The 9,789-nt window shown below is 37.6% G+C and overlaps 1 long non-coding RNA gene across 3 annotated transcripts in view; it reads left to right on the top strand.

Moving 5' to 3' along the window:
• The first annotated feature begins 795 nt into the window (after nucleotides 1–795).
• The window catches only part of LOC116691658 (uncharacterized), a 33,496-nt gene continuing 24,502 nt past the window's right edge, over nucleotides 796–9,789 (top strand). For 2 of the 3 annotated variants that reach the window (XR_004332525.1, XR_004332524.1), the window contains exons 1-3: nucleotides 796–924; nucleotides 1,311–1,422; nucleotides 6,054–6,203. This is a non-coding gene — a long non-coding RNA (uncharacterized LOC116691658). The other variant, XR_004332526.1, reaches the window with a different exon arrangement.

Raw genomic sequence — 9,789 nt, 5'->3', positions numbered from 1 at the left:
TCGCACAATATAACTTTATGAGTTAAATAGACATAGTACCCATGGGCCAATTCGGGGATGTTTTTTAATCATTTACAATCCCGTAATTGTCTCCATCTGTTGACAGCCCAGCTGAGTGTGACTCAAATTTTGTTTTCTTCACTTTGCCCTTTTTGCTTTTTTGTTGTTCTTCCTTTAATTTCCTTCTTTTTTTGTGATGGCCCTGCCCCAGTATCAGCCATAACTAAAAACAGACACCTTCCAAAATAAAATTAAAATACAATAAGGCCTGATACCTTTTACCTGCATACTCACGAACACTAGCAGGCTTTTCCATTATTCAAAATCTGTAACCCTTCAGAATGCGTGCTCTGTAAATCATTCTGTGATTTAGCAGGAAAAATAGGACCTGGGCAGAGGCATTAACAGTTCTTTTCACTGTTATTCTTGTTTGCTGTAAGGTCAGTTATGATCATCAGATGGAACATCACAAAGTTTCAGAAACATGTAAAAAGTTACATATAGTCACTTTAATGGTGATAAAATAATTACCTGATAAAGCTCTTAAAGTTTTTGGGGGATTTTAAGGGGACGGTTTTTGATGTCAAAAATAACTTCTTAGGATTTGATCTGCTGAAAAATGTAGAAAATGTGATTTGTAGCCCTTTTCTTTTTTTTTGTAACGATTATGTATAGTAAAAAAAAAAAGGTATTTTCCTTTTATTTTACTCTTTTTATTTTATTTATTTATTTTATTTCAGACTAAGCTGCCACAGCCATGCTTTTATTTTGTAGGCATGGTGAAAGCTGAAAAAAAATACAGGCAGCCCGTTCTCACTACCGGAAGTCACTGCAGTCAATTTAGAAAACATTGCTATATTGAGCATTACAAAATAACTGAATAACAACTGAAAATAACGTGTCAAAAAGGCTGAAGCAAGAGCGGTAAGTTCTTTTCTCTTTTTACCTAATTTTTAAACTAATGAAAATACTCAGCCATTGTGTTGGCTAGCATGTTAGCTAGCTATAGGTAGCTAATTCTATTACTTAGCTAGCTAACTAATGCCATGGTTACATCAAACAGTAATTACACACAACTAAGAGGCAAAGGCCGTTTATATCAGAATCCTAGTTATAATTTTGAGTCGGAGATGTGGGGAATTACTGAAAATAACTACACTAGAAGTTATATTTAAGTCAAATCTAATATTAATCTAACATTAAAACGTATTCAACTGTGTGATAAAAATAAGCAGTATACTGTTTGTTTCTGGTTTCACAAACTGCTAGTTACAGCTAAAAGTAACTTTGGCTTAATTTCCTTTTTCCAGTGTGACTACAATGCTAACAACATGGGTACGTTATCTTGGAATACTGCATGGGCATTCCCAAGCCCAAGTTTTCCTTATTCTGCAAAAATTGACATGAACCAGCATTTATCAGGTAATTGTCTTTTTTTGTTAACACACTAACGTTGTTAGTTGATGGAACTGGATATTAGCTGACTGCTATAGCTAACAGACTCTTCTCTTGCCACAGCTCGTTAGCAGGAATAACACAGGTGTAGCTAGCTAATTATGTTACTGAGGGCCCATGTCATTCAGGTGACACAGTAAGCCATACTTTTGTGCCGGCATTAACAATACCAAATTTCCTGGGACTTACTCAAACAAGAACATGTAATGCAGCCTTTATTAATCTAATTAGTTACTTTGTGGTTGAAAGTCTGAATGTCTCCCATGAGAAAGGTCTATTTCACCAAGTTCCTGAATGGACCTCTATACAGAAAATTGTATTTCCTTAACCTTTCTACTTCTCTGTCTCTCACGGTAAGAAAACAGCAACTTAGACTTAGTTAGACTTCTCTTTATTAATCCTTTTGGGATGACTCCTCCGAGGAAATTGAAAATTCCAGCAGCAGTTTTAGCAGGAAAAAAATAAAAAAAAAAACAGTATAAAGTCAACAAAATACCAGTAGTAATAAAATTAATAAGAACAATAAGAACATTCGTCAAATAAAGAGGCTATGTTAGTGGGAGTGGGTTCTGTCAGATACCAGAATGTTACTATGTGGTGATAATTGTTTCCTCCATTTGTGAGGTAAACAGTAGAAATATGGCATTCAGGTTACAGAGTAGTCTACCATGAATGCGTTGTTGCACGTCTTACGTTGGCTGACACAGCACCATGACATTGCATCGCAGCAAATGTTTAGCCAGGTTCAACGGTTTTCATCGCAAAATCCCAAATTGCCATCTTCAGATGGCTTGTAATTTAGGAACGGTCAAAAACAGAAAGAGATTAAAATTATAATTGATCAAATCTCCAGTCAATCAACTAATTGATTGGTTGAAACTAATTGTTTTCCAATTCCCACATCAAATGGCAACAGAATTAGGAATGTTGTGGCTACTGGCAACAGCAAAATTGTTATTATGGCAAAATGCAGACAATGAATTTATCTACAGGCTGTGGATAACAGGCAGCCAGATTTAAATAGCAAAAGATACACACACAGAAAATAGAATCACAATGACAATCAGTGAGGCAATTAAAGGATGACAGGGACATATTGTGAATCTATATTGGCATGACGTGCTATAAGGCTCAGACATATCATGACATATCTCAAACTCCAGGGTGCTCATTACCCTCTTAACATGCCTTTCTGTCTGCTCATTAGGTTTATGTCTGTTTGCTCCCATCACACTTATGTTTCTAGTCTCCCTCTCTCTTTTTATACAACATACCAGTGGAGTCAAAGTATCATACCAACACCTCAGCTGAGACACACCAAAGTCACACACACATGCACACACACACACACACACACGTACACACACACACACACACACACACACACACACACACACACACACACACACACACACACACATACATACACACATGCACACACAACCCTTTCTTTCAAGTTATTGGTCTCCCTGTCAGGCCAACCACTAGACTTAAAATAGACACACCTCTTACAGCATATCAGCTGACAGCGAGCCAAGCTGACACTGAACAGTAATTCACCATCACTAAACCAAGACTTCATGCTTTTCTGGCCTTCTTACAGCTGTAGAAACAGTAAGGAGAAGCTGTCAATACTTTGTAAGCTGTGAAATTTAACCTGTGTTATTTACTGTCTAGTGAAATCTGTACGAGATGTCAACATTAAAGCTTGACATATGCTATACTTTGTTCTAAGGGGACACTTGCCTCAGATATTTTAATTTTGATTCTTTTTTGCTCGTGAACCATTTATTTTCTGGAAAAATACAATAGAAGAGATGCACTGTTTAATAAACTCATGCTCACAAATACGTACTGTAAACTGCTTTGTTTCTGTTAGCTGTTTTCTATTTGCTATATACCTACTGCTGCACTTTCCCAGGTGTTTCTATCTATCCAGGATAACGGCCGTCGTTGCTCACCATCCCTGTTCCTCAGTGTTTTCACATGCTACGCAAAGGAATTAACAGCATTAGACACCTGTTTGTTTTTCAGGGTTTTCTCTCTTGTAATTGTGTGGCTAAGACAGGGCCCCTCTGTTGGAAGATACAGTATCAGTACAATGTTTAAATAATGTTGTTTTGCAGAAATTAAAAAAAAAATAACAATAATGTCAGAGATATTTCTGGATTCTGACTTATCTCTCAGTCCTACTCTCTGGCAGGAAACCAAATTGTTTCCAAATAAGAAATAATTTAAGAATTTTGCAATTTTCCAGACTAAGGCTTATATTACAAAATGACCTGTAGAGAAGACAGTCATTTAATTATTCTGCATGTAGATATATTAATATAATTGCCCATTTATCAGATTTTCTTTCCGACACTAAAGGAGCAGATTGTTTTCATCTCTGTGCGGCAGCTAAACATCTTAGTCTCGTGTTTCTAGCGCTGAATACAGTAAGCTGTCTCTGCTTTTTTGTCTGGTGGTGAACCTTGTGTGAATTACAAAACCATTTCTAACGTTTCGTGAACACTCAGACAGCAAACAGCATCAGTGAGCCCGGCTGCGTTTGTCGAAATAATTTATGAACTATCATTTCCACACTCAGAAGAATTTCAAGCACTGAATAGAGAACTGTGATTGCCGTGATTGTGGTATTTCAGTAGCATGCAAAAGACCACACACTTCCAAAATAGAAGTGAAACTTCAGAAAACAGACATTGTGGAGAACAAGAAATCAAATAGTAAATGGCAAATCAGTGTTAAATCTAAAAGGTGCAGAACATGTCTTTTGTAATTGTGATCCATGTTTTAAAGGGATTCTTGATTCTTGATTTTCTTGGCATGTTCTTATACTAACTTAATCATACTTGGACTTAGATTCACCCCGTTATACTGTATTTGTTAATCATCAGTGGTTCTCGAGTGCGTGTGTGGTCAAATATGTCTGTCCGTCTGATGCTATAGTTTCTTAGAGTTAATGCGTTTATTCATTGTTCAGTGAGGAAATTAATCTATTCATTCCACCTCTGTAATATATTTTTTGTGTTGTGCATTTTCAGGCAGTGTTTTGCATTCATTAAATGCCCATTTACTTTGTAATATAGAGCATCAATTGGCCAGAAGCCTTCCACTGACTTTGCAAGATCATAAAAAATACATTTTCCTAACATTACTAAACACAACTGATGTTGTTGGACAAAAGCAGCCCCAAACAGACTGATTTATTCTCTCACAGTTTCCGCATAGGCCCCACTTACTATGCACTAGTTATGTTTGAGGTAGTGCATGTCAGCTATGGCAGGACCTGCAGAGCCACTGCATGTATGGACCACAACACCTAAACACAGAAGAAGAAATTATCTGAATGAATAAGTAGTATTCTAAAGTGGAACCATGCAGTCCCACAAACTATATATCATTGATAACAATTGCAAGTGATGTATTGGAGGATATTGTACAACATTGCAAAAGTTTCATCAGGTGTGTCAGTGCTTCCTTGTGCTTACTGAAAGCTGTAAGCATTTAGCTCTGGAAAGTTGCTTATTTGCATCATAAACAGTGAAATTATCATAATTCTACAAGTCACACACTACACCATAATTCAACTAGAATGCTTGTATTTTAATTGGCACATTTTAATTAACGCAGTGTGTTGCTGGGAAATGTTGCTTTGCGATGCCTCAAAAGATTGAACCAAGATGAACTATTTTACTTGAGAAGCATCACCCTTGCTGTAAAGCAATGAACGAGGAGGCTGCACTCTGTGACGCAGCGCTGCTGCCGGTCTGAACATGGCCTATAGTAGAACAGAACGGCTGATTTGTGTTTAACCTTGGTCTCAATGTCACTCACCAGCCTCATGCGTCTCCACAACCCAACAGCCCTCCCCTCTTCCTTCAGCACCAGCCCCCACCCTCAGTTGGTGTGTTTGAGCTTCTCAGCAGGGGGCCTGCAGTTCCAAAGATATGTGGGGGTGGCATGTATGTGTGTGCGTGTGTGTGTGTGTGTGTGCGTGTGTGTGTGTGTGCGCGTGTGTGTGAACTTGTGTGCGTGCGTGTGCGTGTGGCCTTTCGGCTTCTCCCTGGATGTGCTAATGTGATAATTGAGTATTCCAAGTTCTGCCTGCAACTGTGTCACCATTCACACAAACACAAACACAGACACACACACATACACAAACATCACACAGCTAGTTTGTCTTAGAATAGCTTTCGTACTTCTTGATGACACTCTTCAGCCTGAGTGTTGAATAGTTAGTGATAACATATGCAGAGATTAACCTGGTTTTTATTTGATGTTAAGTGTTTTTTTTTAATCCATTGCATTTCTTAGAACATGTATAAAAATGTTATAGCCAAAACATGCTAATACATTATTATTTATTTTGACCATGCTCCTTTGAATATATGTTAACAGTGAAAATACAATTTTTACATTTTTTTTAATGTGACTTCTGCATTGTTAAATGCAATCATCAAGTCTAGAGAAACAGAAAAGAAAAGACAAAACAGCACGTAACAGAGACATTTTATAGGAGGCTGCTTGCCTACAAATTGAACATAAAATGTTCTCTCCCTCTCTTCCTCCCATCTGCATGCACTGTCTCCCTGCAGGAAGTTGGAGCAGAAAGATGTCCATAGAATCCCTTTAAAGGAGCCACCAGTGCGCCAAGGGAGTGGTGAGCAGCATCCAGAGACCAGCACTCGTCCCCTGCCCAGAGTCTGAGGAGTAGGGAACTGAAGAGCTGATGCGTTCAGAAGCCAGTAGGTCATAGCTCAATGCTGTGGCTCCAGGCAAACACTTCTCAGACAAACCAGAAAGGCACTATCTGGCTTTTAATATTGATCACTTCTCACACATTCACTCACACACATCACATGTCAGAGAAATCAATGAACAGACAAATTTACGCTGGCTGTGCACCAAGTATTTCTCGTAGTATTTGTGTTTTTTAGTTTGTGTGAGTGTATATGCATGGCTTAGAAAAGAGGAGAGAGTTGAAAAGTTGAAGCCAGAAAGTTCTGTGAAGATTTTTAACAAACGATTGTGTGGTGGTGCTGGTGGGGGGGATATATAGAGGGGAGGCATAAAGGAGGCGTTGTCGGTAGGAGAAGAGAGGAGGGGATTAGGGTTGGCGGTTCGCTGTCGAACCAGCATCGATACAACGGCAGCATTTGCCTAATCCCCTGGTAATGGCAGCTTAGCAGCCTCCTCGGACACACAAACACTCCCACTACCTCCTCCTCCGCTCTGCTCCTCTCTTCTCCTTTCCTGCCCTCTTCCCTCCTCATTTACATAACATTAGAAACATTAAGGCGGCTCCAACAAGGCCCCATTATGTGCGTGTTGGTTTTGGGTCCCATTGCGTCGGCCCCAAAGCTTTGGAAAGGAGAAGAGCAGAATGAGTCAGGACATCACAGAGGCTTGTCCAGTGTTTTGTCTGCTGGAGATGGTTTGTGTGCCTCTAAAGGACTTATTGAAAAGAGAGGGAGAGAGAAAGGGAGAAAGTGATTTTGTTTCTGAGAGAACAGAGCTAGTGATCTGATTGCAGATGTGAGACCAAAACAGCAGCTCCAACATCCTGAAGATGGGAAATTAACTTCAGATAGGTGTTGTCTGTTTTTCTGATAATTAATGAGGCTGGAGTTACATCAAAAGCACCATGACAATGATGTTTCATGGACGGTTCTTGGCACCAGAGTTGTTTTTCAGAGCTGAAGTTCAGACATCCTCAAGGTGACAGAACTGATAAACAGAACTGAGCTGTTCACCTAACAAAGCCGCTGTTTACTCAGTCTGCCACACATGCACATCTTTCTTACCATGGAACTTCAATTTACAATTAAAGACAGTAGCTTTTAAACCATAACATTCTAGCTTCAAGTTTGATAATAATAAATGTGGTGATATATTCGGCAAAAGTGGTGCAAAATAGCTGTCTTTGAAATTAGAAAGAGATCATAAAGCGAATTGATGAATTCAATTGAATTCAACTTGCTGTGATAAAAAAACAGACCTAAAAAATTAGTTTTCATGATTGGAAAAACCGAAATCCCATCAAAAATCCTATTATTTATACAAAATAATAATTGCAACATTATGCCAATAAGACTGAATACTAGATAATACTGTATGTCACCATACTAGAGCTATATCTGGAAAGGAATAAAGGAACAACATGTGAAAAAAAAACATTCTAGAATAAATAATTTTATAATCTACTCTTTACTATATTTTCAGTACCAAATGATGGAGGCCTTACATAGAACCATTTGTGGCCCTCTGTGTCCAGGAGGTAATTGCCAACATTTTTTATATTAAAAAGGGCTAAATCTCCAGGTTAAACTTGGGGCAGAAAGAAGTCTTTCAGTAAAGTTGATATCTTCACATCATGTTACAGCAATAACACTTTCAGAACTATACCGTAGATAACAGAAATAGATGGCTCTAACATTATGTGCAACAGTGTCTTTTAGTTCCCTATTCGGCCTGTATACAGGTTTTAATGCACAACCCTAACTCTAAGCCTAATATCAGCCATTTAGATCATCTTACAATTATACAAATTATACACAATCTATCATGGTTATTAATGAGTGAGAAAAGACATAATTCATTCTGTCTACCTAATAGTGAAAAAAACATAAAATATCTTACAAATAAGCTGTGATAGTAAATTTAGCCTGTCAAAATTTGCTTTTTACTCTCAATTGAATGAATCTCAATTCATCTCAATTTGCTATGGTCATTTAAAAAATCCTTTTTTTAAATTGATGTAATGTTATTAATTAATGCTATTACCTAATAACTGGAACATAATAACATTTAAATTGTGTCTTAGATTTAAAAGGCAATGAACCATAACACAAACAAACAAATAACTGCAGTGTCACAGTACTTACTGAAATGGTACCAAGGACCTCACATATATTTACAAAAGTGAAAAAACACAGCACACAATTATTAAACTACACAACCACAAACCAGCAGATAGAGAATAGCAACAGTGCTCGATGTTTCTCTGCTGTTTTTTTTTGTATAACTTTCCCTTCTTCCTCGCTTTCATTTAGTCCCATAAAGCAGAGTTTTCAGTTGGCTTCAAAGCTCTTTGCAGATCTCAGTTGGGGGCCTTCAAAGCCCCCTGTCTGTCGGCAGGTTTAGGCACAGAGAAAGCTTCTTGTTCTTTAAGGATTTGGCTTACAAATAACGCCCAGCCAGGGCCAAGGCAACTAGCTTGCACCCTGACAGGATAGTAGACAGACTTCTGCATTTTAGTGATGTGTTTTGGGGGCTATTCCTGCATCTATCTGAGTGAGTACCTGCTCGGTTTGGTTTTAGTCTGCTCTGTTGTGATGTTTTCTTTGCTGTCCTCTTCTCAGAAGGCTTTTGTGTGCTTACACTCTTCTTGTGAATGTCTACAGTAGCTGCAGAAGATGTTTGCTTGAGACTCAAGAAATACATCTAAAAGAAGTTTCCAATTTCAAGCTGTAATTTTCTTATTGCATATAATATTTCATGTTATCAATAAAAAGGTGTAAAAAACAAAAAAAAACAAATCTGCAACCTGTTATTGAATGTATTAACAAAACTATCTTTGAAGTATAATAATAGTATTATTTTGATACATTTTAATTTGACTTATGTAATGTGTGCAGTGCATTAGATGGGCCGGCATTTTAATTTTGAGAGCAGTGCTTGTTTGGTTTGATAGTTCGTTAGATATGAAGGTTTAAAATAGTTCTCAAAGTAATTATAATGCTTATGAGACCTTTTCCTGACAACATAACATTATGGTTTTATTTTTTACACTCCTTACGCCTTAATTGATACTTGTGTAGCACTGTGATGGTAGATGGTATTAGATTTTTGAAATCACATTACTGAAATGATACACTGACACCTTAATAAGCCATGGATCTGAGTGTTTCTATCTGTCATGCTTCAAGTCTCTGTTTAATGGTAACTTACACACAAACAAAGCAGGTTTCTGAGCTATATACAATGAAGAAGGGAGGAGACACAAACTTCCTCTGGCCAATCACTGACAGATTCAAGTTGGTTTTTAACAGGACATTTTTCTGCCAGGCAAATGGGTTAATCTAACTGTTGATATTTATGCAGAAAAGAAGAAAGAGACAATATATCTATTGATGTTAACTCTATGTATGCTGGATTAATTTTCTTTGCAGTTATAATGTACAGTAAGTATTATTGTGGTGCGTTGGCGTTTATACAGTTTTCTATTACTCTAGGATTTGTGTATCATTGTCCCTTTATGAATTTGTTGCTGATTTGCAGGATATGTGTGTGTGTGTGTGTGTGTGTGTGTGTGTGTGTGTGTGTGTGTGT

Source organism: Etheostoma spectabile, chromosome 6 (genome assembly GCF_008692095.1).
Source record: "Etheostoma spectabile isolate EspeVRDwgs_2016 chromosome 6, UIUC_Espe_1.0, whole genome shotgun sequence".
Classification (NCBI taxonomy): Eukaryota; Metazoa; Chordata; class Actinopteri; order Perciformes; family Percidae; genus Etheostoma; species Etheostoma spectabile.
The sequence above is the reverse complement of the archived record's forward strand: the minus strand, read 5'-3'. Positions and strand labels throughout refer to the sequence as shown.